Source organism: Lepisosteus oculatus, chromosome 6, assembly GCF_040954835.1.
Source record: "Lepisosteus oculatus isolate fLepOcu1 chromosome 6, fLepOcu1.hap2, whole genome shotgun sequence".
Lineage (NCBI taxonomy): Eukaryota > Metazoa > Chordata > Actinopteri > Semionotiformes > Lepisosteidae > Lepisosteus > Lepisosteus oculatus.
In genome coordinates this window covers 49,506,067-49,533,822 of record NC_090701.1, presented here as the reverse complement: position 1 = coordinate 49,533,822, position 27,756 = coordinate 49,506,067, and the positions used below count along the sequence as shown (strand labels likewise).

Genomic DNA, 27,756 nt, shown 5'->3' with positions numbered 1-27,756 from the left:
ACACAACAAAGAGAATGAAAAAAAATGCAGATAACAAATTCCACAAAAATAAAACACTTTTAAAAAACACTGTTTAGATAACAGGGTAAAATGAAGAATGTAAGCCTGAAGGAAATGGGTACAGAGCTCAAGATCACTGAAAGGGGAAGAGAAATGTGTGAATCATACTGTTACTGTACATAGAAATATCATTCTTTTTCTTTGCCCCACAAACAACTCTGTAATTTGCATGCACATTACTTCACGTTGTTGTGGTAACTTAAATCTAGATTAGTCCAAGGGACTGCTGGTGGACTGTGGGTTTGTTATACAGGTAGATGGTCCACAGACCACCAGCATACAAATATTAATGATTAGCGATATAATAAACAAGACCAAATCAAAGTAAATTTGGTCTATGATATATACAAAAATTCTTCACTTAATGTACATTAATTTATAATAAAAATATAATGTAACTAAAGTTTATGGATGACTTTCTCTGCCACCGTGACTTAAAGTGGTGTCTGATCGCTGCATTGTTCGCAAAAAATGGTATTTGCAGTTACAATAGCCATTACTCTCACCTCAGTCTCTCTCGATTCTTAGTCAGCATTGTATGGAATTACACAACGCAACTCAATGTCTAGCTGTCTATTAGTGGAGTCATTTTTACATTCTCTTGGTAAGTGTAGCATGTATCAATCAGTTTATTTTAGGAATTTAAAATTAACTCTGATATTGATCAATATGGATAAGTGGCTTCAAACTGGATCTTTGAAACAGAAGTGAATTTTAGTAACGAAATCAGTGATGTTGAAATGGAAAGACCTACTAAAAACAGCAAATACAGTGAAGAAGAAGAAGACAGGTAAGTATGATGACGAGCATTTAAAATTAGGCTTTACATGGAATGGATCTGAAAGTGAACCTAAACCCCAATGTGTTTTGTATGGATGTTTTTTGCAAATGAAAGCTTAAAACCTGCAAATGTGTATAGCCGTTTAGAAACAAAAACTTGGAGTGAATAAAATAACATTAGAGGAAAAAAAAAATATTTTGTAGGTTGGATCTCAGAATGAAAAGCTTCATGTTTAGGGAGTATGCAAATTGCAAAATTAGGTCAAGTCCCTTGGACCCCAGCCACTGTTGTGTGGTACATGGTCAGTAAAGGAACACTTAAGGACTTAAGGTGCTGCTTGGGTGACAAAAGGTTGAGAACAACTGATTTAGAGTACTGAATGCCACCTAGTCTTGTAGAGTAACTTTTTCAAACCTAACAGGTAGATGAACTGCACTACCTGAAAATATACTGAAAATATACCATGGCAGGCATCAGCAGTGGGTACCAGCGTTATAAAAGCTATTGTAATTCCTGGAGCTAATTTTTCATTATAGGCAAAATGGATGTCAGACTTTTTACACTAAACACTTGGTTATTTAAATCCAGATTGCTTGCTCAAATCTTGTTAAAACAAATGAATACAACACTCCAGAAGCTAATCAGCAACGGTGATTCTTCTCCTGCACATTGCAATGTTATATTATACATACTGTAGATGCTCAAAGCAGCATACAAAATGCATTCCTCTATTCTATACATTTATAATACTTCTTCCTATCATTGGGAAGCGGCGTTCAGAGATGGAATGTTCTTTTACTAATTAAGGAACTAACAGGGAATTGTCATGAAAAGAATAAGTGAAAAATGAGGATGAATAATTTAACCACAAAGTCATGAATTATAAAACCAATGGAAAAATTAAAAAACTGAAATAGCTTTCACACATCTACTTGTGATCTGTTCTTACATCCAAACGTTACCTCAATGTGCAGAAATATGCAGGAAAGGAAAACTAATTAGGTAAACTAAAACAACTTTAATTGTGTCTAAGATCACTGAATCAACTTCACATTAGATGAGATATCACAACCAAAGAAGACCGGATGTGCTTGTGCTTGTTAATTAAAGTGCTACTGACATGAAATTGCCAGTTCTACTTCCTTTTAATTGCAAAAGGAAACACAGACAGGAAGCGTCTCTCTCTCCTGATAAATCTGTTTCATATCAGGATATCTATGTAGTGAAAGATTATTTAATGATGTATGGTTCACGTCAAGTGCTCTACAGCAAGGGAGAGAAACAGACCAAAATCACTTTATGATGACATTAATACCTTCGATAAGCAACAGTTTACCTCAGCTATAGGATCAAAATCCAAGAGGTCTTCAGCCTTGAAGTACACAGCAACTCACTTACAGCAGGGACCACACCAGTGAAAATGACAGCCTCTCAGAATAATTAAGAAATTGTGGTAAGGGAATGTTGTGGTGAACCCATGTTGGACTACCAGTACATCACCAAAAAGTTAAATGCTGGACAACTGCACATTCAGCAGTCGTTTGTTTACAATAAATACAAATGAAAATGAAACGACAAAGGTCCAAGGCTATACTTCCGTGATATTAATTACTATCTGCAGGTATTCTCACGGCACCAGCTCATGGCAGGGGCTCAGAACAGCTGAAAGGTGCAATTACTGTAGTGCTTCTGTTTACATAGGATGGAAAGGCAGAGCAGTGCAACTCACCTGGGGGAGTCTGAGATCTCCGCAGGCTGGGAGTGGCTGCTCTCTGGCCCCTCTTTCTCATTCAGTGGCTGAGGACTTTCAGAGGGCCAGATACCTGCCAAATAAAAATGCCAACACCAGTGAGTTCACCACCAGCAGTTCAGCCACCTGGACTTCTCTCTGCACAGGGTTGAGTCAAACAAGTATTAGAATCTGTAATGAGAAATGAAATGAAATTTTAAAGCATCCACTGCAGATAAATATTAATCAAAAGACAATTGAGGGGTAATTTTTCAAGGGAATTCTTCAAAAGCAAAAATTATCTGCTCTTGACATCAAACTGTTATTATTGTGTTTACAAAAAGCAACTTGCTTCAATGTGCAATAGAAACAAACAGCTACATATTTAAGAAAGGTATAAGACCAATAATTTCTGAACATTGCAATGAGCAAAGAATACATTTTTTGGTATTCAAGAAATGCACAGGGAACAAAGCAATTAATGGACTGAATCACTTAGAACAAATGGCATGTCCGTTTCATCATCATAACAGAATGGTGTCCTAAAAAAACAATGAATGAGAGTTTACAACAAATAATTTGGCAAGTCGGAAACAACTCAAAGCTGGAGCAGGACGAATCAAGAAGAAGTGTCATGTCATGGTAAAGAAAGCTAGAATGAAAAGCCTTGGAAAGACGTACAGGTATCAAGTCCTCAAAGAACAATCAGTATGCAAAAAGACCTGCAGGTACGGAGATCCTGTGTGGCAATGTACTGCATTTGATAAAAGGTAGTGAAACTGAGCTACAGATGCCACACATTTGGGACTCAATTGCCAACCTGTGTACAAATGAGAGGTTTATAGGAAAACGCTGCTATTTATTGCTGCTCATGTGAGATGTTTAATCTGGCTTATTAACTAGTCCCGCAGCTGTGCTCTCCTGAGGTGCATGGTGGAGGCAGGAGTGCAGGGCTCCTCTGTCTCCAAGGTGACACAGGAAGTCTGGAGCCTGTCTGGGATTTCAGGGTCTGCTGTTTCACAACACACTCCCTCTGCAGTAACTGAACAGGCCCACTCAGGCAGGGCTCACAGTGTTGGAAAACATACAAAACACTTGTCAAAGGTGTCATGTCAAAATCAGATTTTTTTCCAACCAAAACTGAAAAATGTAAAATTTCTAGACCTAATATAAAGCTGACAGTAGGCAGTGTGCATATATGGAGGGGGTTCTTAGCATTCCCTCAGAAAACCTTGAAACGTTTGCAGACAGACTTCGGTACTGAAAGACTCCAATGATCTTTCACTTTATCTGTTAATTTAAACACATACTGTACTACTTGTTCACAAATGCCTAAAAAATACTCACTAACACAACCAAGGGGTAGTGAATGTTTAATCCAGTATTTTACTTAATTAAAGATATGTACTTAATATAAGATACAGGATGCAAATACTAATTTAATCTACTGTGTGGACTAACATAGATTTTCAAATAGAATTGTTCATGCATGTCTTGAAACAGCTAACCGATTTGAAACCTTAATTACCACTTTTAGGGTAAAAGTTCAAAACACAGAGAAGACATCAGATGCATACTGTAAAGTTTAACCCTATTTGTTGTACTTAAGACATTCAGCTGTTTGCAAATAGAATGGGCCAATGCTGATGTTCATGACTGTAAATGAACCATTTAATAGTATTACAAGACATTTTAATCAAATACCAACTTTTTCATTCAGATAAATACTACAACAATACTGTGTTGATGGGTTTGGACTGTATTGTCGTGTGTTTAATATCTGCTAGGCTTGAAAATTTGCAGTCACTTTCAGTTGATCCCTAGCACTAACTTTTGTCCTTAGCTGAACCTACATTACTCTGCTGTAAAATCACTGTATTCTTTTCATACCTTTTAAAAATACAGTATTAATCAGTAAACGCTATCCAAAACATAAATATAAAGGCTGGAAAAGCCTCTTAATCCCTGTGTGATCTGAGCGGTGTCTCACATTTACCACAGTGATTAATGTCTACTACATCCCAAAAGTTCATAAATCAGATAAGAGAAAAGCAATCACCACCAGCATCTCATCCTAAGCACAATGACTTTTTAATCATGGGGGATAGCTTTTGCATTAATACAGATCATGTACCAATACTTTACGCAAACACGCTTGTTTATGAAATATCAAAAGAATTGTATTCATTAGTGTATAAAAGCAAAAAAAAAAACTCTGATGACAAAATATTTTGTGCCAGAGACTGAAAGTTGGCTTGACTGAAAAGGTCACGAAAGTCAGATAAATTGGAACAGAGCATCAACAGAACCGGATATGTACAACCTTTTTAAATTATTTTTTTTATGAAGATAAAAACATTCAGTTTTTGTGTGAGTATACAGGTTAAAAAAACATTAATTCTAATACTGTATCTACATACTTTTCCTAATATCCAATTACAGTGAATTCAGTGAATTTTGTACCAGTCACAAAGGCAAAAAAAAAAGATGGAAAGGCTTAAAATTTGATGATAGATATGTGCATTAAATAAATTACAAATAGTATACAAAAAAGAGGAATGGCAGAAAACAGTCACCATCATCTTATGTTGTCCACTTGACCAGTGTAATACCCACATCATCTGTGTGGTGAATTACTGTATACTTGCCCAGTGAACATAATTAGTGGAGGCCACCTATCGAAGTCCAGCAAATTCATTGTGAACCCGTAAATGTTCAATTTTTCTTGCGTTGTTTTCTTGAGAACAAAAAGTTCTCGGCGCTTGAGCTGCAGGAGTATACAAATCAATGCCAGTAAAACCTGTGGATTCTCACAAAAGACAATCTATACACTGCGGCAGTCCCCGAAAAACACAGGGGGTGATGGATCCCTTCTTTTCTGAACAGTTGCAAGGCCCTGTGGACTGCCTGAACCACCATTTCAACGCTCCCATTCCGGCGAAAGCACCAGTTCTTTCTCACAACAGGAGAATACGGCGGTTATTGGTGTTGGAATAAGCAAACCTATGCATTAAAACAAGTTTAGCTGATGCCACTGAAAACAAGGGGTTTAAAAAAAAACTCGACACTACAAAAATGTTTCTGGGATAAAACTGATTTGCAAATCCCTTTAAAACAAGATAGAAACACTCAATTATGAATGATGTCTTCGTAGGAGAACATTTTTTTTTTATTTGTAAGTAAACATCCAATTAATCATAAGGAGATTCCTACTACTCAGTTACTGACCATTTTATTAATGCACAGTTAACAGACCATAGAGAAAGTGAATTTTCAAATGTCAGCTTGAAGTGTAAATAGTCTTCTTGTGTTGCGTGTGGAAAAAGAGTGCTTCGACTTGGTCTGTGAGATCTTTTTTGGCGCTAAAAAAATGTAATGTTGACAGGACCTAGTATAAAAATGTAAATCACAGCTTCAGGCACATGTGCTTTAAAATATGATATTGGGTATTTTAGAATTGTTTCTCTTTTCATTAAAAGATGCAGTTCAACCACTTGCTGATCCCAATTGCCCATATGAAGATTATTCTGAGTTTACACATGGTACCTTGGAAATTCCCCTCCCTTCTGTAAAACAATGAAATGCTGAAGGCGAGATTCACAACAGCAGCAATAATAGAGAATACAACTGAATAAAGACGTAAAGTCTCGTAAATCATAAGAAGTGATCAACTAAGTGATTTCCCCAAAACCCTACAGAAAAATGAGATATCAGTTAAAAATAAAGTAAAACAATGTACAATAATATCATTGAATGATAAAGTCTGAGAATTAAAACATAATGGTGAGGGATCTAAGTGAGACATTTCCATTGGTTACTGACTTTTTCTAATTCAGCATATGGGGTGAAATCTAGTTTTACAGAGATTGCTGCATTCTGATAATTAATCATTCATTGACCTGCACAACATTAGGTTTTTTGATGATTTGCTCAAACTTTAAATTTCATGCTAACCTAGGCTAAACTACAGTATCTAGCCTGACTCAAACAATCAGACATTCGCTTCAGAAAAACCAGATCATTTACTCCACAAGCAGTCACTTTAAAAAGTAACTTAGCTGAGCACGGTACAGAGTGCGTCTTTAAAATGTAATTATCAGATGCCATTTTTAACAACAAAAAGAACACACCGGCTCTTCAGAACTATATAAAATATCCTGCTAAATTTAGCATGCTACAAAATGTCTGTAAAAGGATGAGACAAGAACCAGGTATTTTTCTCTTTTGCATGTGCAAATGAGTTTCAATTTCATGCATCTTCCAAAAATGCTGAGAACAAAAAATCTTTAACTAAACTGACAAAGGTCACTCTCGCAGTCCAATAGTTTCAAATAATTGAATAAAAAAGCAAGTTAATGTTTTAGATTATTTGTTTCCATTTCTATATTCAGCATATAGTTTTATCTATCTTAAGTCTTTTTCACCATTCACATACAGAAGAATATACAGTAAATGCACCTCCAGGTATAGTTTAATTAAAGTCTATCTCATCATAACCATCATGAAGTTGTAGGAGATCTGCAACAGAATCTCTGGAGCATCTACTGTCCAGTCTTTAAGCCAGAAAACTGGGAAGGAAAAAAAAAATCAGGTGTATCAGGTTAGGTTTTCAAGTGTCCTGGAGCCCTGTTCCCACAGTGAATCTGTTTTTGTAAGTTAGTCAACTTTGTTTGCAAGTTTCTTGGCATATAAAAAAAAGAATCCAGCCTAAACAGTAGCCTTGATTACAAGTGCCTACACAATGTGACTTAAAAGATTCATACAGTATAACCACACTCAAGTAACACCACAGAGGAAGCCTTTGTTTGAGCTTCTTTAAGTGGCCATGAAAAACGAGGGCCAGCACAATCATGGTTTCCAGAGCGCATGGCAAAGCCTGAGGGATGGAACACATTAATAAGGCAGGCAATCTGCGGGACTGTAATACTGAAGGGATATTCGGCCCAGGGGCATCACTTCTTTTATAGGTCTCCTGTCTACCACACTGTCTGTTCCCATTTTCTTTCCTGCTGATATTCCCACACAGCAACAGCAATCACGATAAATAAACAGCTCCATTTTTCCTGCCAGGCTTTTGTTTCCCATTGGACTGTGTTGAGGGTGGTATCCCAATCCCCTCCCCCAAAGCTCTCACCATTAAGGAGTCTCCACAGTGGTTGCCCACACTGTGCTAAGCCCCACGTGTGGATCAGAGCCCGCGGATTTCAGTGCTGATAAGTTTATTTTCCCTGACAAGCGCTTACATTAACCACAAATTAAAACAGAACACCATAAAAGTTCAAACATTCTTCAGAAACCTCTTGTGACGCACTTTTAAACTAAGCCTTAAATTGAAATTGACAAAATAAGGTGCATCACACTAATAACATACACATTATATAACTAAGTCATTATTATTTTTAATACAGGGATTTAATTCCGACTATTCCTTGATTGTTATTGGACAGACAATTAACTGCACCATTTCATCTCACTGACATTAATATAATGCTAGTTGCTGTAAATGTTTCTTAATACAAAAGTAGGTAGAGTTTAGTGTAGAAGCATACAGTATAAGATCTAACTTAGAAAGTGTGCATTTAACCAATAAACATGCTAATTCTCTGCCTAGCTAAAGTTTCATTTGAGGATTACATTAAAAACTGCTACACACTCACTCTTCTTCAAAATAAAATGGGACATTTCTTTATGGGTGGACCTTGTACATACTCCTGTATTCCAAAATAACTAAAGTATTTTAATTTCTATGGACAAGATGAACTTTTCTTCACTAGAAGAGATTAATAATTGTGATAAATTAGCAAACAGGATGCAAAGGCATTTCTTTATTGCTAGTAAAAAAAGGACCGAAGAACACTGCAATATATTATTGGGTTTAGTATACATATTGTGTATATTAGCATACCAAACCCTCACCCCTTACATTGTTTAAACTGGTCATTTTTAAGAGCCTTGTGAATACCTTGTGAAGTGCTTTTTTAGAATAAGAAAGTGCAGCTGGCTCAACTCAAATGTCAGCAGCTGTTTGCTTCCACATGGGTTTCATGTGAACATGTTACCTCACTGCAGACATCACTTTCACCTGCCCTTCAACTGAGATTACTGTGAAACTTATTTCCATCATGCTGCGCAGAGTGCATTCTATATACACCACCTGTGGAAAGCACACAGTACACTCCAAAGCTGCAGAATGTGTGGCCTAACTGCTTGAACTTAAGACCCATTAAATCAGATTATACATTTATTTACACATTGTAACACAACCTCCAGGTGAAAAACAAGGCAAAAAAAAATCCAAAATATAATTACAAATGAAAAACTAGAAAAATTGGTTGGATAAGTGTAAACACTCCTTGGTAACAGCTATTGTAAACTGGCTCTGGTGTAACCAGTTGCCTTCCAGTTCATACAACAACCCAATCAGCTTCCACCTGTGTTAAAATGTGGTGATTCTAATGATTTCAGTATACAATCAGCTGTTCCTATAGATCTCCTCTGCTAGGTAGTACATCTCAAATTAAATTATTGGCACCAAAGAGCTATCAAAAATCCTCCAGCATAAAGTTGTGAAAAAGCACAGAGCAGGAGACGGATATAGAGATTTCTAAAGCCTTACATATCCATTGGAGTTTGGTCATTATGATTATTAATAACTGGAGGGTATATGGCCAAGACCCTGTCTAGATTAGGCTGTCCATCTAAAATGGATGACCAAGCAAAAACGAGGCTGATTGGATAGGCTACCAAAAAGCCAATAACAACTTTGAAATACAATGGCCAAGACTGGTCAGTGTTCATGTGACAAAAATATCCCAAGCATTCCACAGATCTGGCCTGTATAGCAACTGGACAAGAAATAAGCCATTACTGAATAAAATGGCAACAAAGCGTTAGGTGGTCTTACCAAACTAAAATGGAACTTTTTGCAAGTATTAGGTTTGGCACACACCCAACATAGCCTGTTATGCAGAGAATACCATTCTTACTGTGAAGGATGGAAGTGTCAGCATCAAGTCACTGGGATGATTCTCAGTAGCTGGGACTGGGACACTTGTCAGGACAGAATGGGAAATGAATGGAGCAAAGACCAAAACAAAAACCCTTAAGGGAATCCTGCTGCCTTCTTCAGGAAAGCTGAAACTACAATGGGTCAGAAGTACACTTTTCAGTATAAGGATCCAAAGCAGCAATGGAGTTGCTAAAAGAACAAAAAGGGAAACATCCTCAAGTGGCCGAGTCAGACCTGACCTCAATCCAACTGCTAATTCTGTGGAATGACATGGCGTTTGCAGGCTATCAACAGTCCCCCCACAATTTGACTGAGTTCGAACAGTAGGAAAGGGCAAACCTTGCCAAGTGGCAGATACTAAGATACTTAGTTGGAAGAGACTTATCCAAACAGAATTCTGCCTGTAATTCAAGCAAAAGTTGCTTCCACCAGGTCCTAACCTTTGGGAATATACTGTATGTGTATCCAACCCCTTTTTCCAGGTTTTCATTGTACTTTTCATGTTTGACCATTTGTTTTGCACTTGGTGGTCGTGTGTTACAATGTACCAAAAAGTCCAAATAGAATTCTAATTTAACATTTCAAGCTGTTATGTCACAAAATGTGTTCCTTTTGAAAAAGGGTGTGACTTGAAAACTTTGATACAAATAAAGACACGCAATTTTAGACTGGCCTAGAAAGTTTGCAAAGTATCACTTTGGAACTGGACTGAATGGAAATACATCATATCAAATTTATATGCATGGTTTGATTCTTTTGACGTCAAAAGAGAAGCTAACAGGTAAACAAAAATGCAGTGATAACAAGTATTACTGACTTGGCTCTTAATTCCATCCATCCATTTTCTAACTGCTTCATCCAAATCAGGGGTGCAGCTAGACGAAGGCTATTCTGGCAAGCAACAGGCTCAAGTTGGTATACACCCTGGACAGGATGCCAGTCCAGTACTCCAGTATAAACAAACCTCACAGACTGGTCAGTGCAGGTTGAAGGATACAAGGAGATGAGGAAAAACCTCAGTGTGGTTGTGTTGTGTGATTTGATCGTAATTGTCTTTATAACATTTTAAAGGTGTGGAGCCTCTCTTTTTCTTCCCCACACTGGGTACAATTTACAGCTCTCCATTGTGTGTTCTGCAATTTAAAAGGATTTTTTAAATCCTATTTTTAACAGCAGTTATGTACAGTATACATACAATACATACATATTTTATGACTATAACTGAAGTGAAAATGGTTGTAATAGCACCCCAATAGGTACTGGGCAGTAATATATGTTCTACTTTGGTTTGGCCTATTTTGCTGTGTTTTCTCAGCTTTTCTGGAAAAACAATTCAGAAAGGCTCAGGTCCTGAAATGGTAATCCCAAAGGTTTGTTAAACAGCAAACAGCAGTTCTCCAGTGAGGCCCACATTCATATTTCAGTCTGTTGCTCATATCTAATTCCTCATGAATCTGTGACAGATAAAATGGATCTCCAAGCATAATTTATTCAATTGACTTTTTTTACAAAAGACTTCAGCAATGCAACAAATTGTGTTATGTTGGATGAAAATTTTATTTATTCATGGAAGAAAAATATTTATAAGAGTCTTCTGTAATTTCCCATAAAGCTTTTAGAAATTAAGAATAAAAATAATATGCATTTCTCAAAATGTAAAGTGTTAAAAACAATAATGCCATACTACCTATCAGTTGTTAAAATGATTAAGAACATTATTAATCAGTTAAGCACTGTACATCTAGTAATATGATACATAAAATATAATACTAATTATAATAATAATTGCTTATACTTATATAGGGCTTTTCTGGACACTCCACTCAAAGTGCTTTACAGGTAATGGGGACTCCCCTCCACCACCACCAATGTGCAGCATCCACCTGGATGATGCAACACCAGCCATAGTGCCAGAACGCTCACCACACATCAGCTATCAGTGGGGAGGAGAGCAGAGTAATGAAGCCAATTCATAGATGGGGATTATTAGGAAGCCATGATTGGTAAAGGCCAATGGAAAAATTTGGCCAGGACACCAGGGTAACACCCCTACTCTTTTCAAGAAACACCCTGGGATTTTAATGACCACATACAGTCAGGACTTCGGTTTTATGTTTAATCCGAAGGAAGGCACCTTTTCACAATATAATGTCCCCATCACTATACTGAGGCGTTGGGACCCAAAAAGACTGCAGAGTGACCACCCCCTGCTGGCCTCACTAACACCTCTTCCAGCAGCAACCTTAGTTTTTCCCAGGAGGTCTCCCATCCAGGTTCTGACCAGGCTCACACCTGCTTAGCTTCAGTGGGTTACCAGTTGTGAATTGCAGGGTGATCTGGCTGATGGCTATACTTTGTGACATTGCATAAGTTACAGTTTGTGATAATACAGTTTATGATATATAGTTTGTGATGGTGCAACTGTTAAAAATGACAATTTCCCACATCAGACAATTCTATAATGCTATAAACTGCAAATAACATTATCAGAAAATGACATACAAATATATTTAAATTTAAGTAGTTAATACTGTTATGACTGGGGAGTAGCAAAGTTTAGCAACATTTGCAGTTCCCAGCTGGTTTGCCTTATTCAAACGGTTTAGAATAAAGTGCTTTGTTTTCCATAGTTACCTACAGTAGCTGTCCTAGAGCTAGGAGGCAAGTAAACACTGGGTGAGATAAAGATGATCAAATTATGCTCCTAAGAATTCAATCTGATTAATTAACATCACAAGAAATCATTAGGACCACAACATTTAAAAAAACAACATAAAAAACAACATTCAACAGTGACTCTTGAATCAGGAAAACTCACTTTTTACTTTTTATAACTTTTAACTGCTGTTCCTGTTTTCCCAAGTTTGCAAAATACTATATGAATAATTAAGTCATAATAAATCTTTGATGGTTTTCTCTGAGCCATTTATATGCAACCCATTATTTTATCTGTATGAAAGACTGAGACACTACTTCAAGATCCATTTCTTTGCTTTGTTTATGGCACAAAACTCTACCTGTTCAAAGTCCAATGACTATCAAACACTTGATCTTTAAAGGTCAATAATAATGTAAGCACCCCAAATAAACAAAGAAATGCATTAAAGTAATTAAGTTTCCATTTATGTAATCTTTAAGTGATTCAAGCTGACTAAGGATGTCAAGTCATCTCTGAAAGTGTGCACTTAGAAAAATAGTTTAGTTTTTTTTTAATTCTTGAATCTTCTATCCTTAAATCTTAGCTTATGATGAGCTTACTCTAAACGGTGTTAAATAAATGTCACTTCTTCTACAGGATACTCAGAAAGAACAGGACTTAGATATAACATGAGAGAAAACGTATTTATTTTTACAAAGTTATGGAAGAGATACCTGTATAATTCAAACAAATTCTACATGCAAAATTGAGCAGTGAGAGATGACTGATTTTAAAATTACAAATTATAGAAATAAAATTCCAAACCATATGCACTCATTGATTATTTCTCCACATAATCAAAAAAAGCAGACATAACTAAAACTACAAACTTCCCTTATTGAGCAGAATTCAGCTATAAATTTGTCTGCGTAAACAGTGTTGATTAAACAGATTAGGCATTTACAGTCCTGTTTAAAGAGTCCCGCTAGTGTGTGGTCACTTGAAGGAGTCAATATGGCTGGCCAAAACCTGTGTCAGCACAAGTTGAAGGCAAAGAACAAAAGCAAAGGACAAACTGCAGTGTAGAAAAAAAATACAGTAAATTAGCTATAAATGAGAAAACAAAAACACATCCTGTGAAAAGCCCTTGTTCACTACTTGGGTATATTTAAACTGTAGGTTTCACACAACTAAGCATTTGCAATTAATGGCGAAAGTCTGTTGCAGTTATCTACTGTAAACACTTTGATTGTTAGGAGGTATTTGAATACAGTTCCTAAAACAGTAGTTGGTATTCCTTTTTATGACTCGGATGTGTACCAGAGGTGTTAAAGAACGATAATGAGATGAGGAAAGAAGAACTTCAATGAACAGCTGGAAAAAAATGTTGGACACCTGCCATTGTTATTTGGCAACAGCCACTGACTAGTACTGTATAAGCGGTACATTGTTATGAAAATCTCAGCAGATTTTGGACTTTTCTTCTATTTCATTGGGAACCCCACAAAAGCGATATATACAGAGAGTTAACTTATCTGGTCATAACATTTAAACATTTATTGCAGCACCACTGTTGGTCAGTCATGAAACATAATTTTTCCTGAACTTTTTAATCCATAATAATGAAGATTTAACTGACAGTTAACAGAACAAAACAGTGCTCATTCCTGTGCTCATTCCTGTTGTCTGATATCTCAGAAGAAGCCAATGATAGAAAATACTAGTTTTATTTTCATTATCAAACCTGCTCCATTAAATTGTCCATGAAAGCATATCAGACTCCCAGACAGTCAGAAAACTGGCCATTCAGAGCACTCATGAAACAGCAATGTATACAGCATAATTTCTACAAGTGAGAAAAAGGAGAGCAGTGAACTGAATATGCTGACTAAGAACTGCAGTGGTGCTCTGCTTCAGCATCCAAAGAAATGCACCATGTAATCAGTATTATTTGCTTTGCTGGACAGTATAGCCCAAAGGAGGAAAAAATACATTGTACATTTGTTTTAAAAAGTCTATTAAAATTCAGAAGACAATTTCAACTTAAGATGAACATATTATGAATATTTAATAAATAAGCTGTATTTGTATGGGTTGTTTCCACTTGATGACAACAGATTAATTCAATACACTATGTCTCATAAAAAATTATAAGAAGATTATAAGATTATAAGAATATAAGAAAGCACTAACATAACTGGACCAAATTTCAGTCTTAAACATTTAATACAAGAATGTATCAGTTACCTTCATTAGTTCAATTAATTTTCTCTTTTTTCTTATGACTCAGCTTAGTAATAAATAAATTCAAATAAATTCACCTGATTTAAGTCCATGTTACTTTCTGCTTATTCAAAACCAAATGCCTCTATTTAAATAATACCCATCTATGGCGATTTTAAGAAGACAATGAAGTTCTGAATCTTTTAACTCACTACAAACATCATAAATCTCTTTCAACTTAACATCATGAAAGCTGTCCTCTCCGAAAGAAGTATTTGAAATAACAGCTACAGTAAAGAGGACAGTTTAATGGAAAACTAAAAATACAGGTATGAAAAACACTAGGTGTTTTGATACTGATCCAACAAGGTAGTACAGTATGCAGAAACAGAGCACAAATACAAATGACATAATGCACTTTAACTTAAATATGCAGATATACTCAATATTCCTTTACGCTTCCCAGCAACTACTGAACAGATATACAGTATTTGAACAGTTCAAGCCCAAATATATGCATATTTGTAATTCTGTAGCACTTGCAAGTCTAAATACAGTCCCTAATCTGAAACTCATCAAATTAATCTGAAAGAACTAAAAACTAAACCAAGAAAGTAATCCTTGCAGAACGAAAAGCTTTTGGAAGCCGCAATACTGAACTGTACCTACAATAAACAAGGCACAGGGCCAAATACCATCTTTTGGAACAATGACCAATTGTCTTGGAAAGGATATGCCAAATTGCCCAAATATAAGAGCCCTCTTAAAGGAAATTCAAGAAAAGAAATAAACCACCCACCCACAAAAAAAATGCTGTAAACACTGAATAACAATAGTCCCTTCTGGGCTACACTCAACATGAGGTTTCCAAAACACAGTAGGGTACATATTAATAAATGCATCGAAAACACAACCACACAATAATGTTAGACCTATTTCACATTAATGTAATGACCATTTAAAGAACAAATATATACAGAATTGTATCACAGTTATGATACTGACAAAAAATAAAGGAGAAAAGGAGATTTACCTCACAATTATCCTCCTCATGTGACATGTATTAACAAAAAAAAAACAACAACCAAGTAAAAGGAAATCAATACACATGCAGCAACGTGTTAAAGACTGGTTTCTGTACGCTGAGTAGCTTTTTGAATAAAGGTCCGCGGATCATAAACAAGACATTCCAGCTCATCATTTTCCTGCAGTAAGCTCCTCAGCCACAGAGCTCTCTGCTGCTGCTTCCCTGGAACTTGAATATAATTTACAGCTTTTCACACACCGCACAATCAAATTAACAGGCATAATCAACAGGATTCATTTTGTGCATCACTGCATTTTATCGAAACAGATAAAAGGCCTTAAAGTAATTACCATGGACTGCTTCTCCTTTCGCAGGCACTGCTGGACGTGCTGACCTTTAGGTATTGGTGCAAACAAAGCAGCCGGTCCTCCCCCCCCCCCCCCTCTGTCACCTTCTGCCTGAACAGTCTACAATTTCACTGACTCACTGCTTCCCCCCAGCAAAAGGTACCACAGACTGGCTTCCCTGTTGTCTCCTATGCAGCGCTGAGGATTACTGTGGTGGATAACCAACTTGTCAAGTACTGACGTCAGCGCCATGTGGAAGACAGACACCTGCAGTATTCTGCACATGCTCGCTGTGGCCCAGACGCTGCCATTCATTTCTCTGCTGGCTGCTAATCTAATTACAGCCATTCGCCAGCACAGCGTGGAGGAGGGGTTGCAATGGCAGCACAGGGTATCAGCAAAATTAAATTTTAATAAATGAAATTCTTTCGAGACAACATGATCCAGACATTCTTTTAATAACTCCTCCTTCCCTATTCATGGGGAAAAGCCAGCCTTAACTCAATCCAGCCTTCAGTGAAGGCAGGTACAAGAGGGCTTCTCATTTCTTGTGTATGTTGAGATCAAAAATGCAGTCGCACTAAGCTTAAGACTAAGATTCAGCCAGCGACATGACCAAAATCAACATGAAACTACAAAAATCTTAAAATTAATGAAAGGAAAAAGTCTTGTCAAAGCCTGCATGTGGTATTTTGAAGTTGCAGAAACACAAGTCTCTCTCTTTCTCTCACTGATGCAACTGTAGAGATTTTGCTCCCTTCATTGCTTTCAATAACAACACATTCTTCATTGCTTTAAGACAGTTGTATGTTTGTCACATTAAAAAAAAAGAATAGATAAACCTCCTTTCTAAATATGACCTCTTCATAGATTGTTACAATATTATGGGATGTTAAAAAAAATACCAGACTACACCGCAGGTACCCCTATTTGCACTGGAGTGATGCAAACCTTTTTAGTGTGGTTGATAAAGGCAAAAACTCAGTTATGATAGCTAAGCTTTTGTGGAATTCTTTCACTCATGTAGAACATCTGAATGTAATTACTGTATTGTATATGGAAAAAAAACTTTTCACGTATATCGTACATTAAGTGCACTTTTTGCTTGTCAACAGACAGGCAAATGTCTGCTGCACTTCACTTCTGTCCAGTGCGCTAAAAGAGGCCTGCTGTAAAAAATATCTCCCTGGAAAGACATCTCAGCTGGCTACATACAAGCACAGTAAAGAAGCAAGGATGGTATTTCTTAAATATTTATGTAGACTAAGCAAATGGTCTGCTTTTCCTTACCTTGATCACATGAAATATTCATCTATAAATAGATCATTTCTCAGAAATTTTAGCAGATTGAATTCAAAATGCTATTCCATTATCAACTGTCAGGAAACCGCTCTTGGCAGATCAGTACTTTGAGGCGTTTAGAGTAGGTGCATTACATGGTGCACCAGACAGGACATGTCTATTAATAACCTCAGTTTCCATGATTGCTTCCAAAATTACGGGATTATTCCGTTCTGATGGTGAATGCTTGTAACTACTACAAACACTGCAGTTATTAAAAATGTTATACAGCACTAGCACCTTTCGTGAATGTAAGAATTGTTTTATGTTCATAATTTTAAATAGAAAATCTTTAGACTTTTTAAAAACAACTTCTTCTCCAACTGTAAAATTACATATTAGTACACTGTGGTAAAGAAACGTTACCACATAGCAATGCCTGTCCTTCTATATCGCAGGCAGGCTTTGTCAAGGGCAAGTTTTGAGCTAAAATGCCAAATACTCACATCCCTGTGCAGAACGACAGTGTGAAGGTCATGCAGCTCTTATAACTTTGTCAATGTTAAAGAGACATCAAACAGATAAGACTGTTAACTGCATGGATTTCTCAGCATTACCTGGTCTCTGGTTTGAATGAAGTTCAAGCATATTCTATAACCTACATTCTAAGGGAGGAAACAGCCATACTGTACATGTATTTTAAGATGGTAGATACTGTATATGCAAAACATCATTTTTCACCAGGATTGTGTTCATCACTTCCTATATTACAGGACACCTTTTGGCACTCTGTAAGAGAAGTACATTAGGAATGCAGCTTGATGCCTCTGTAGGTCTTAGTCAGCAGGTTTTATAACGAAATTCAAGTCCTTATTTAGCACATAAAAAAGGGACAACCGGTATGCTTCCTAAAATATAACTTTCCTTGGAAAGCCTGTGCAGCTGAGAACTGTAAAAAAGTCAACTTTTGAATTGTACTTGAAACTATTCGAAGGACGAGGTGTTTAATGGAGGTGTTTAATCCTTTTTTCTATTACATTATAAAAACAGAAAGTAAGTCCACAGTGCATATACACAAAAAACTAGAACATTCTAGTATCTATTGGTGCCTGGTCTTTTTCATGGAGAGCAAGGGATAAAAGCCTGTCTACACACTGGTGTGGTACAGCAGGTAGCGCACCGCTCTTGGTGCTGGGTTTGATCCCAGACAGGGGTGCCCGCTGTGTTGAGTTCACATATTTATCCTCATTCGCAGATTCACTAAGGAGCATAATCATCCAAAGATGCAAATTAGCCATAAAATCATTTGAGCCTCGAAGGGTAGTGAACACATTACAACACCCTAGCACAAAACCGCTCCAAGGAGTGTGGGATCCTGATGTCTTGCTGCATCTACAATCACCTCCAAACAAAATTGTTAGCAGCCTTGATAAAGATGAGAAAACCTAAGCATAAAATAAACAACACAGGTAAGATGCACTGTTATTTTCCCACCATGTGTAATATATTGTGCTTTATTAACGATTCAATTATCTTGAATAAAAATGATCGTTATGATGAAATTTTCACAACCAAAATCGCTTTTCTCAAAGAATTAAATTTCCGTACTTTGTGCAAGCTTGCCTTGCAAGGATAACAGCACTGAGGCCTTTTCCACACAGAATATTTCTAGTCTTATATATCCTTCGGTCTGGGATTATGTCCTGCCCTCAGTTGAGGACAATGAACACCAAAGTAAGCAGGTCCGAGATGGCAAAATGCTAATGAATGTTAATGATTTTAACCACTTCTTTGTGATGTGTGTCTGGATTCATTGTCTTGGAAGATCCAGTTGTGCCATGTTTAGGCCTCCTGGGCTAGGTTTTTGTCTAAAAAGCCTTTGTATTTGGTATTAGGAGTTCATGGTGCCAACAGCTTTAAGCAAGGACTCCAGGACACTGGAAGCACCATAATATTAAATTATTATTTAATAAAATTCTACAGTACAAACACTGGTCTAGTATGGAAGTGAATAGTTGGCTCTTCTAAATTACTTTTTCTCCTGACGGAGAAGAGGAGTCCTGGAACAGATTCCCCATGCAGAGCTGTTTTCAAGTTCAATATCACAGCTAGCAGGCAATGTAAAAACACAGTTCAAGGAGGTAGTTGCATCAGCATGCATAGGCTGCAAAGGAACAAGTAAAGACTTATTCCATGCTGAAAAACAAAGAAAAAAAAGTTTCGGCTGTGGAGCTTTGAAGAAGAAGAAGGGTGAAGAAGGCACCCGAAGAAGGCTCCACAGCCAAAACGCTGTGTTTCTTTTCATTTTTTGTCAGCACAGAACAAAACCTTACTTGTTCTAATTTACTGTAAAAACATTTTGCCACCGCAGTGACAAAGCTTTTAGGGACTTTTAACCTCATCTCTACAGGACACTAGCATACAGTGGATTACACTTGTGCTGCGTTCAATACAGTAATTAATAGTGTAGTGTGCATTCCATTTTCTTTGGCATAACATGAGTATCCATGTCTGATTCCACATCATATTTAAAGGAATTATGAAAATGGACAAAGTCTGCAGACAAGAGTAAGTGATTTGGCCAATTGAGCTCATTTGGGTGATAAAAGCTAACTGATTCAAGAATGTCCTTCAGCCATTTCATGAAAAAAGCTATCTTATATATAAAGTATCTGCTCCAACAACTAGGCAAAGTAGCTTGTTTAGACTCTGACAACACTGTTGAAAGAAGCCTGTTCTCAGTTTTAAAACTATTTGAGTTGTTTTTCAGTATATTATATATACATTAGTAGTACTAAACTGTTTATTCAAATTATTTTTATACTGTCATATGAGCTCCTAGATATTTGCACATTCATAGTGAACACCCCTGTTATTAGTTATTTTCAGGGAGGAAAACCTGTTATTAGTATTAGTATGTTATTGCATGTTATGTTATGTTATCTGAATACGGTAGTACACTCATTCTGCCATATGGAAAACTCAGATTTAAACAAACTGAGATATAATGATAATTGTCTGAAATTTAGAGTTCCAAAAATCTGATTGAGATGTACAAAAATAGCTTGATGGGCAAAATAACACTTAATTTATTAATTGTCACGTTGTTTCTTAGTTCACAACAATTTTAAAGCAGTAATACTTAACTGTTTTGGCAATATATGTTTTCAACATACTTGTATGACTTATTAAAATAAGATCGTGCAAGGTAATATTCTCACTTTGTTCTTTGTATTAATCAATTTTATTGTTGTCAATATAGCTGCTAGAAGGACTCACCATCTGAAAGACCAACAGTGGCTTTCACGATTAAAATTATTAAAGCCTACATTTTCATCCCTAAATTTACAGGGAGACTCTTATTTAGCAGACAACCCTTCTCATCCACCACTGAAATACAGCCATTCTGTCCCACTACACAGAAGATCAGGTAGAAAAATGAAAGATCACTTTAATGGGAAATTAATAGGATCACAAATTAATGGGGAAGTTAAGGTAGGTCAGATTGTACAAAAACAGAGTGGACTTCAGATACCAGAAACTCCTATTCTTACAAAAAGTGCCATAGGATTTTTAATGACCAAGTAGTCAGAACCTCAAAGCAAGCTCTTACAGCACTGGGGGATTAGAGAGAAAATACAGTATGTGGTTGGATAATGGGAATTAGTGAGTAAACTCTGAGTAGCCAATCATCTCTAACCTGAATATCTCAGCAAGGTGGGATCCACTGGAGAACTCAGAAGAACTCACAGCGATTCCGACCAGGCATACTCCAGCTTGGAATCAGGCACAGGACCCGATAGCAATGAGGCCAGTGAGCCATAATTTCTGTAAGGAAATAGCGCATAGATATCCCAATTAAAAGATCAATAAATAGATAGAATAGACAGAAAGTAATCCAAAGGCAAACAGGGGGAAAATTCCTTTGCTACTCTGAAAAAGGGGCACACTGGACATTTCTCACTTCTTATAGCAGTACATAACTGTAATAGCTGGAATACTAATTAATCTGAACTGGCAACAGTGGCGTTGTCCATTCTGAACATCACTTGACCCACAGAGTAGCCTCAAGTCTGCTGTAAATTTCTTAAATTCTTAATCTTATTGTATCCTAAGAGTTTTGAAGAGTATTTGAGAAAATTAGCATTATTAAAAAGATTTGGAATTGAAAACTAAACAGGTAGATATCCTTAAAATGTAAATTCTTGAGAAAAGCCAGTGGTCAGGCAAGGAAAACATATTTCAGTGATCACAAACACATATATACACTTATATATAACCTAACACTTATATACGTGTACAATAAGTTACAATAAACAATAAAATACGATACAAAAGTACAATAAAGGAAGAGCACAAAGTGAAGATGACTATACATTCTGCTAAAAAAAAAAAATTACACTGCAGAACAAATCTTTTATTTGTCCAGGAAACACAATCAAGTAGTAAGGTTTTGGTACTCAAACAAAGTTATATATATTTTTTTAAGATCTATTTTATCCTTTTGACAGAACAAGGGATAAATAAAACAGATCAGAGTGTTGGTTATAAAATAGTATTCTTCCAAATGTATCTAAGTAATTTGCTAGTGATTCTATTAGGTTTAAAATTACTTCTTTAGACATCTAAAATAGCAGTCAACCTATAAAAAGACACAGGAAGAACTTAAAATGCATAAATGATTGAATTTATGCAATGCAAAAAAGCATAAACAAAAACAAATTTTCAGAGCTTTAAGAAAACCCAAAATCGAATTGGATTTTTTGAAGTTGCGATTTAAAATTGACACGAGTTGTGTGACCAATAAAGGTTAAAGCAGATCGAAAAAAATATAGATATGAATACTAAAATTTATTTTGGGTTCCTGATAAAAACATATCTCCTAAACCTCCATGCTACTGTGAAATATTCAGCTATATTTGGAATTGCAGACTGTCAAAATCAGATTTGGAATGCAGGACATGAATTATTCCATTTGTCATGTTTGACTCCTTAATTCTTGTTTAAAATCGTATGAGGGCTTGAGAGCATTCTTAATCACAATGATATTATATTTATACAAGAGACACTACTGAAAATAGAAAATTTGGAAAGAATTTGGAAAACAGCACAACAGCAAAAAAGAAAGCACTCACAAAAGCACTTTAAACCAGATAAAAATAGTTATGAACAATCTGTTATTGCCAATTGTTATAGCACACTGAATTTAAAGTGTTTTCTTTAATTGAATATCATATATTGTAAAGATACAACGTAATGTGTGCAAGTTTCCCCCCTTCTGTAAAATATATTTCAGCAATAGAATGCTTGCTGCTCCTCCTGTTATTAAAAATAATTTGTATGACTTTTTGTATGACTATTCATTTATTGATCAATATCTGACTTTTCATGTTTCCACTTTTACATTTATAACTTATGATCTGTAACTGTCTTTACAATGAACCAACTGAAATCCAAAAACAAGACAAAAATGCTTTAATAGGCAGGTCCAAAAATAATTCTGCATTTTAAACTGAGCTGTTGCATGGTAAAGTACAAACACAAAGTTAAAACCAAGTTAAAAAATAAATCCAACCAAGAACACATTTATTCCTTTATATTTTGGTACTGGAAAAGAAATACAAGTACTACTCTAGAAGCAGACAATTTGTAGATTCAAACTGGCCTATCATCATCAACTCTATCAAACAAATTCAGGTAAAATAAGAAACCAAAAAAAGAACTTACTGCCTTTGGTATCTCCAGAAGAACCTACTCTGACATAACATTTCCAGATCTGTCGAAACAAAAAGCAAAGAACCACTGTACACATTGTCCAAATCCTTCATTTCACAGCATGTTCAAAGAAATTCAAGTCTATTCCTTTCGAATGCTCACATCTCCCGGTCACCAATACACAGATGAAAAGCTGATGTTCCTTATGTCGGGCTGCATTACTCTAATACTGTGTGACGGTGTGCTTTAATCACTGCAAGACATCATATTAACACTAACATTTTCCAAATCAAGATTTTATTTTAAAAATGTTAACAGGGGCAAAAACAATATTTAACAGGGGCAAAAACACTTTTTAACTAAATCTCATCAAATGCATTTGCTCAGGAAGTAAGGGCTGCACGTGAAGAAATAACTCAGTCAATTCTGCAGCTCCATGCCAGCTCTCTGAGAAGATTACAGTAATAGTATCATCCCGGTCTCACTGCAATGATCACGGAAAGCCACGTTCAAAACCAAATAGATCTACTTATTTTTTTCTCGACTTTGATTTCTAGGCCAGTACTGTGTTAATGCTTGGACGATGCAGTACCAAAACAGCACAAACGTTTATGATAAATTAATTTTCATCAGGGGAAAATGCATCAGAGCTGCAGCTAGTGATGTGTGGAGATGTTCCGTATACCAGAAGCTACTGAAGTCTAGAAAGAAACTAACCTTGTGGGACAGTGCCTTGTAAGCGAAGTGGGGCACCAGTCTGGAGGTCTTCGTGATTTACAACAATGAAAAATTGTAATACTAATTTAACAAATGCACAGAGTTAAACTGAAAAACATGTTTTTTCTATACACAAATCAAAACTATTACCCATGATTTTTTTTACACTGACAGAGCTATTACTTGTACTGTACCTCTTCTTGGTGATGTTTTGAAACTGTTGGGTTTAATTGGGGGTGTAAAGAAACTCAAGGATAAAAATGACAGATGTTATTCCTTGCACACCCTCACTTTCCAAATAAAATATCTCCTAGACGAGGCTGCAAACCCTTTGACCACACACAGGTGAAGAATGAGAATGTACAGTACAGGCAGAATCTATCCAACCTGCACACCCTTGAGCCACTTGTCTTAAGACTTGGAGGTTCAGCACCAACTAGAAGAGAGACTCGCCGTACCCAAGACCTATGGCTGCCTGATTCCAACCGATCCTCCAAGGCATTAAGCCTGTACAGGAATCTGGTCACAGTCGGCTAATGACATGACCTAGGCTTGAACCCATAAGCAAAAATCTCAAGTTTCAAGATTTCTTTATTTACCATATGCAACACATGTATTGGAATGCTTACTCGTTCAGCTGTACCCAGTAACATTAGAGAAAGAAAAAAAATGCACAAACGACAAACAGACATGGACAATAAATTCAGACAATAGACTTAATTATAATACAGCCAAGACAGGACATAGTGCAAACAGTGCAGTACCTCAAAGTCCAGGTGCTAATTTGAGCCGTTTATGATGCGGACTGCTTGGGGGAAGAAACTGTTTTTGAAACTATCTGTCAGTGTTCCAATACTGTGATACCTTCTACCAGAACCCAGGGGTGAAAACAGATCGTGGCCAGGGTGAATTGGGTCTGGAAGTATAGCTCGAGCCCGGCTGTGGCAGCAGTTGATGGACGATATCATATCCGGACGATGGAGGGTAGCTCGGTCCCATTGATTTTCTGTGCGGACTTCACCTCCTTATAACGCCTGAGCCTTTGACATATTAACAATACGGGGTAATATTTTTATCCCCCAACCCAGGTGTATGTAAATCTGAGACGGTTGGGTAGGCTAGTTGATTAGGCTACTTTGTCACAGAATGACACATGCCATTTTTCCTTTTTTGAGCTCCTTCATCAAAATTGGCCATGCAAGTTTCAAAACATCCCAGTTTTAGCCAGCAGCCATATCACCCTGCAACTCACAACTGGTAGCCCACTTAAGCTCGGCAGGTGTGAGTACCTGGAGTGGAGACTCCTGGGAAAAAACTAAGGTTGCTGCTGGTAGAGGTGTTAGTGGGGCCAGTGGGAGGCGCTCACCCTGTGATCAGGAAGGGTCCTAATGCCCCAGTATAGTGACGGGGACACTATACTGTAAAAAGGCACCGCCCTTCAGATGAGACATAAAACTGCGGTCCTGACTCTCTGTGGTGATTAAAAATCCCAGCGTGTTTCTTGAAAAGAGTAGGGGTGTAACCCTGGCATCCTGGCCAAATTTCCCATTGGCCTTTACCAATTATGGCCTCCTAATAATCCCCGTTTATGAATTGGCTTCATCGCTCTGCTCTCCTTCCCACTGATAGCTGATGTGTGGTGAGTGTTCTGGCGCACTATGGCTGCCATCGCATCATCCAGGTGGGGGCGGCACATAAGTGGTGGAGGAGAGTCCCCATTACCTGTAAAGTGCTTTGAATGGAATGTCCAGAAAAGCGCTATGTAAGTTTAAGCCATTATTAATGAAATATTATAATTAAAACATTTTTTAGGATTATAATGTAATTTATGATGTTTGCGTTCACAATACAGTATGCTTTGAAGTATATTTTATAACTGTACAGGCCGAATCCAAAGCCAATGTTTAGGAATTCAAGGAAGCAGACATTAAAGGAATGAGAATAAGAGAAATGAATTGAGATAAGATATGAAACCAGTGGAGAAAGGATGGTAAGAGTTTCAACAGATTTTTTCCTCAAGTCATTTAAAAGCTGAAAAAAGGTATCTCAAACGGTTCAAAACATGAACTCAGAAAAATGTAAGGGAAAAGAAAGGGCTTAAAATTAGAACAAACCGACAGGATCCCGGTAAAGAAAAGGAGAACAATGAATTACAAGCACTGGTAAGAAAGGCTATTTTAAAGGCTAAAAGAAAACGGAATATTACAATGGATGCTAAAATGCAGCTCTTTCAATCGGATAGTCACTAAGGAAAAAGTTAACAACATGCCTCAAGCAGTGGAAGAACAAAGTTCTATTGAATAGTATAAACACGGTGACAAAATTGACCCTTTTGGCCTCAACGCTAAGAACTACTTTTGGTGCAAGAGTAATACCACACATCATCCTGAGGATACCATCCCTACCATGAAGCATGGTGGTGGCAGCATCATGCTACGGGATCCGTGCTGCATCAGAGATGGAGATGGACAAGTTTCTTGGGCAATTAGCTAGTAACTGCACATATGTAATAATCAATTTGCTACAATATGAAAAGAGTAGTTTTCTTAATACTCCAAATACTGTATTTACATAAAAAATGTAGATTAAAAACATCCATTTCAGAATTTTAACTCAAATATCATTTTAGTTTTACTGGTTATGAAAGATTATTTTAATTTTGGTATGTTAGTAAATATTCTGCTAATTCACAAAATAAATCTTTATAAAGTACGTCTTAATTACATCTGTAAGCAAGATAATATTTGATCACTTCAGTGAGCCAATTTCTGTCTGGAATTTTCACCCCTTAAACATTTTGTTATATCTCTGCAGCAGAACATAACAGAGGCTGGTTCAGGTCTTAAATTGAAGCTAAATTAGGTAAAACATACAGTAAACTTTAAGTTGAAATTCAGCTAAAGACAGTAAGTTGTTCTGCCAACTACTATTAATTTTTAGGTAAACACCCCAAACAATTTATCATCCAACACATGTGAGTAGGTAAACCTCTATTCTATGAAAAATAAAAGCCTATACACTTCACAAAATAGGGACTAAGATATACAAAGCTAACTTTAAACTACACGCTGTAATGACAGAAACATATATTAAAAGAGAAATTCTGGGCAAACCATACTTTGCAGAAAACCTCTGGTAAAAATAACATACATATATTAGTTCAAGAAGAGAAGAAAACAGGTGTCTGTTGAAAGAAATACTGTATTTCTATTCACACCCTCCTGAATGGTCAATTTTATTCCAAGCAGACTTAAGTGCATCCTGTACTAACTACAGTGCCAAATTATAACCACACAATTACGTCACTGGGCAGCTTTTGATGTTGTCATCACTTTTGGTTTTGTGGCGAGTTTATACAGAGAGTCCTTTATAAATATAAAGAAGGCCTTCTTATGATGTGCTTGCATTTTCATCTCACTGCCTTGGGAAAACTTTCCTTAATCCTTTTGTGGTAACAACACTGATATTTCTTGGTTAGTCAGAGAAAGATAATTAGTAGGTTTTTTTTTTTCTAAAATGAGGTCAAGCATTCATCCAGCTCCATTAGTTCCTAAACAAACAAGTGATGTGCAACCATTAAGTAATAAATATATGAGACTAACCTTAACCTCCTTATTTATAAATACAGTAAACTACAAAGTAGTGTGTGCTATAATTTAAAAGCCTTACATAACAACTTGAGCTTGTTTTTCACTCCTGTGTTCCATCCAATGTTTTTCTAACGCCAGCAGCTTTCTTTACAACATTCAACATTCAATATGTTTTATCTTTGCAAGATTCTTGGCTTAAGACAACTTTAAAAAGTTAAGGCTGAAATCTTTTCTACATTTGTTGTGGCTAAATAATAGTGAAAATGTAAATAAGCTGTTTGACAAAAACTAAATTTCTACAATGTTCCAATGCTCAAAACTTCATAGTGCTCTAGTCCTTAATTTATGAATGCCCTGTATTACAGTATGTCAAGAGACTCACATATAACTTGGATTATTTAGACTTCAGACATAGCAGCGGCATTCTTATTAAAATATCTTTAGTCATCATACAGCTAGCAAACATATGTCCAATGCCTTAATTGTATTAATTTTAGAAAAATAAATGTGTTTACAACCAGAAACCTTCTAGTGTTCACATTGAAAACTTTAGGGTGTGCCATCTGTTCCCACTTCTTATAACACAGCTTCTTATTAATCTCTTCTGTCAATACATTCACTGCCATAGCTAACGAGTTT

At 36.4% G+C, this 27,756-nt stretch overlaps 1 protein-coding gene across 9 annotated transcripts in view; it reads right to left on the bottom strand.

Moving 5' to 3' along the window:
* fam110b (family with sequence similarity 110 member B) overlaps positions 1-27,756 on the bottom strand; it is a 62,057-nt gene that overhangs the window by 18,574 nt on the left and 15,727 nt on the right. For 3 of the 9 annotated variants that reach the window (XM_015353705.2, XM_015353704.2, XM_015353703.2), the window contains exons 2-3: positions 22,823-22,871; positions 2,571-2,664 (exon numbers count right to left, since the gene is read on the bottom strand). The gene's annotated coding sequence lies outside the window, so the exon portion shown is untranslated. Of the gene's footprint in view, positions 1-2,570; positions 2,665-15,473; positions 15,685-15,817; positions 15,925-20,795; positions 20,924-22,822; positions 22,872-27,756 lie in introns of those variants that run through there. The other 6 variants (XM_069191526.1, XM_069191523.1, XM_069191522.1 and 3 more) reach the window with 5 other exon arrangements.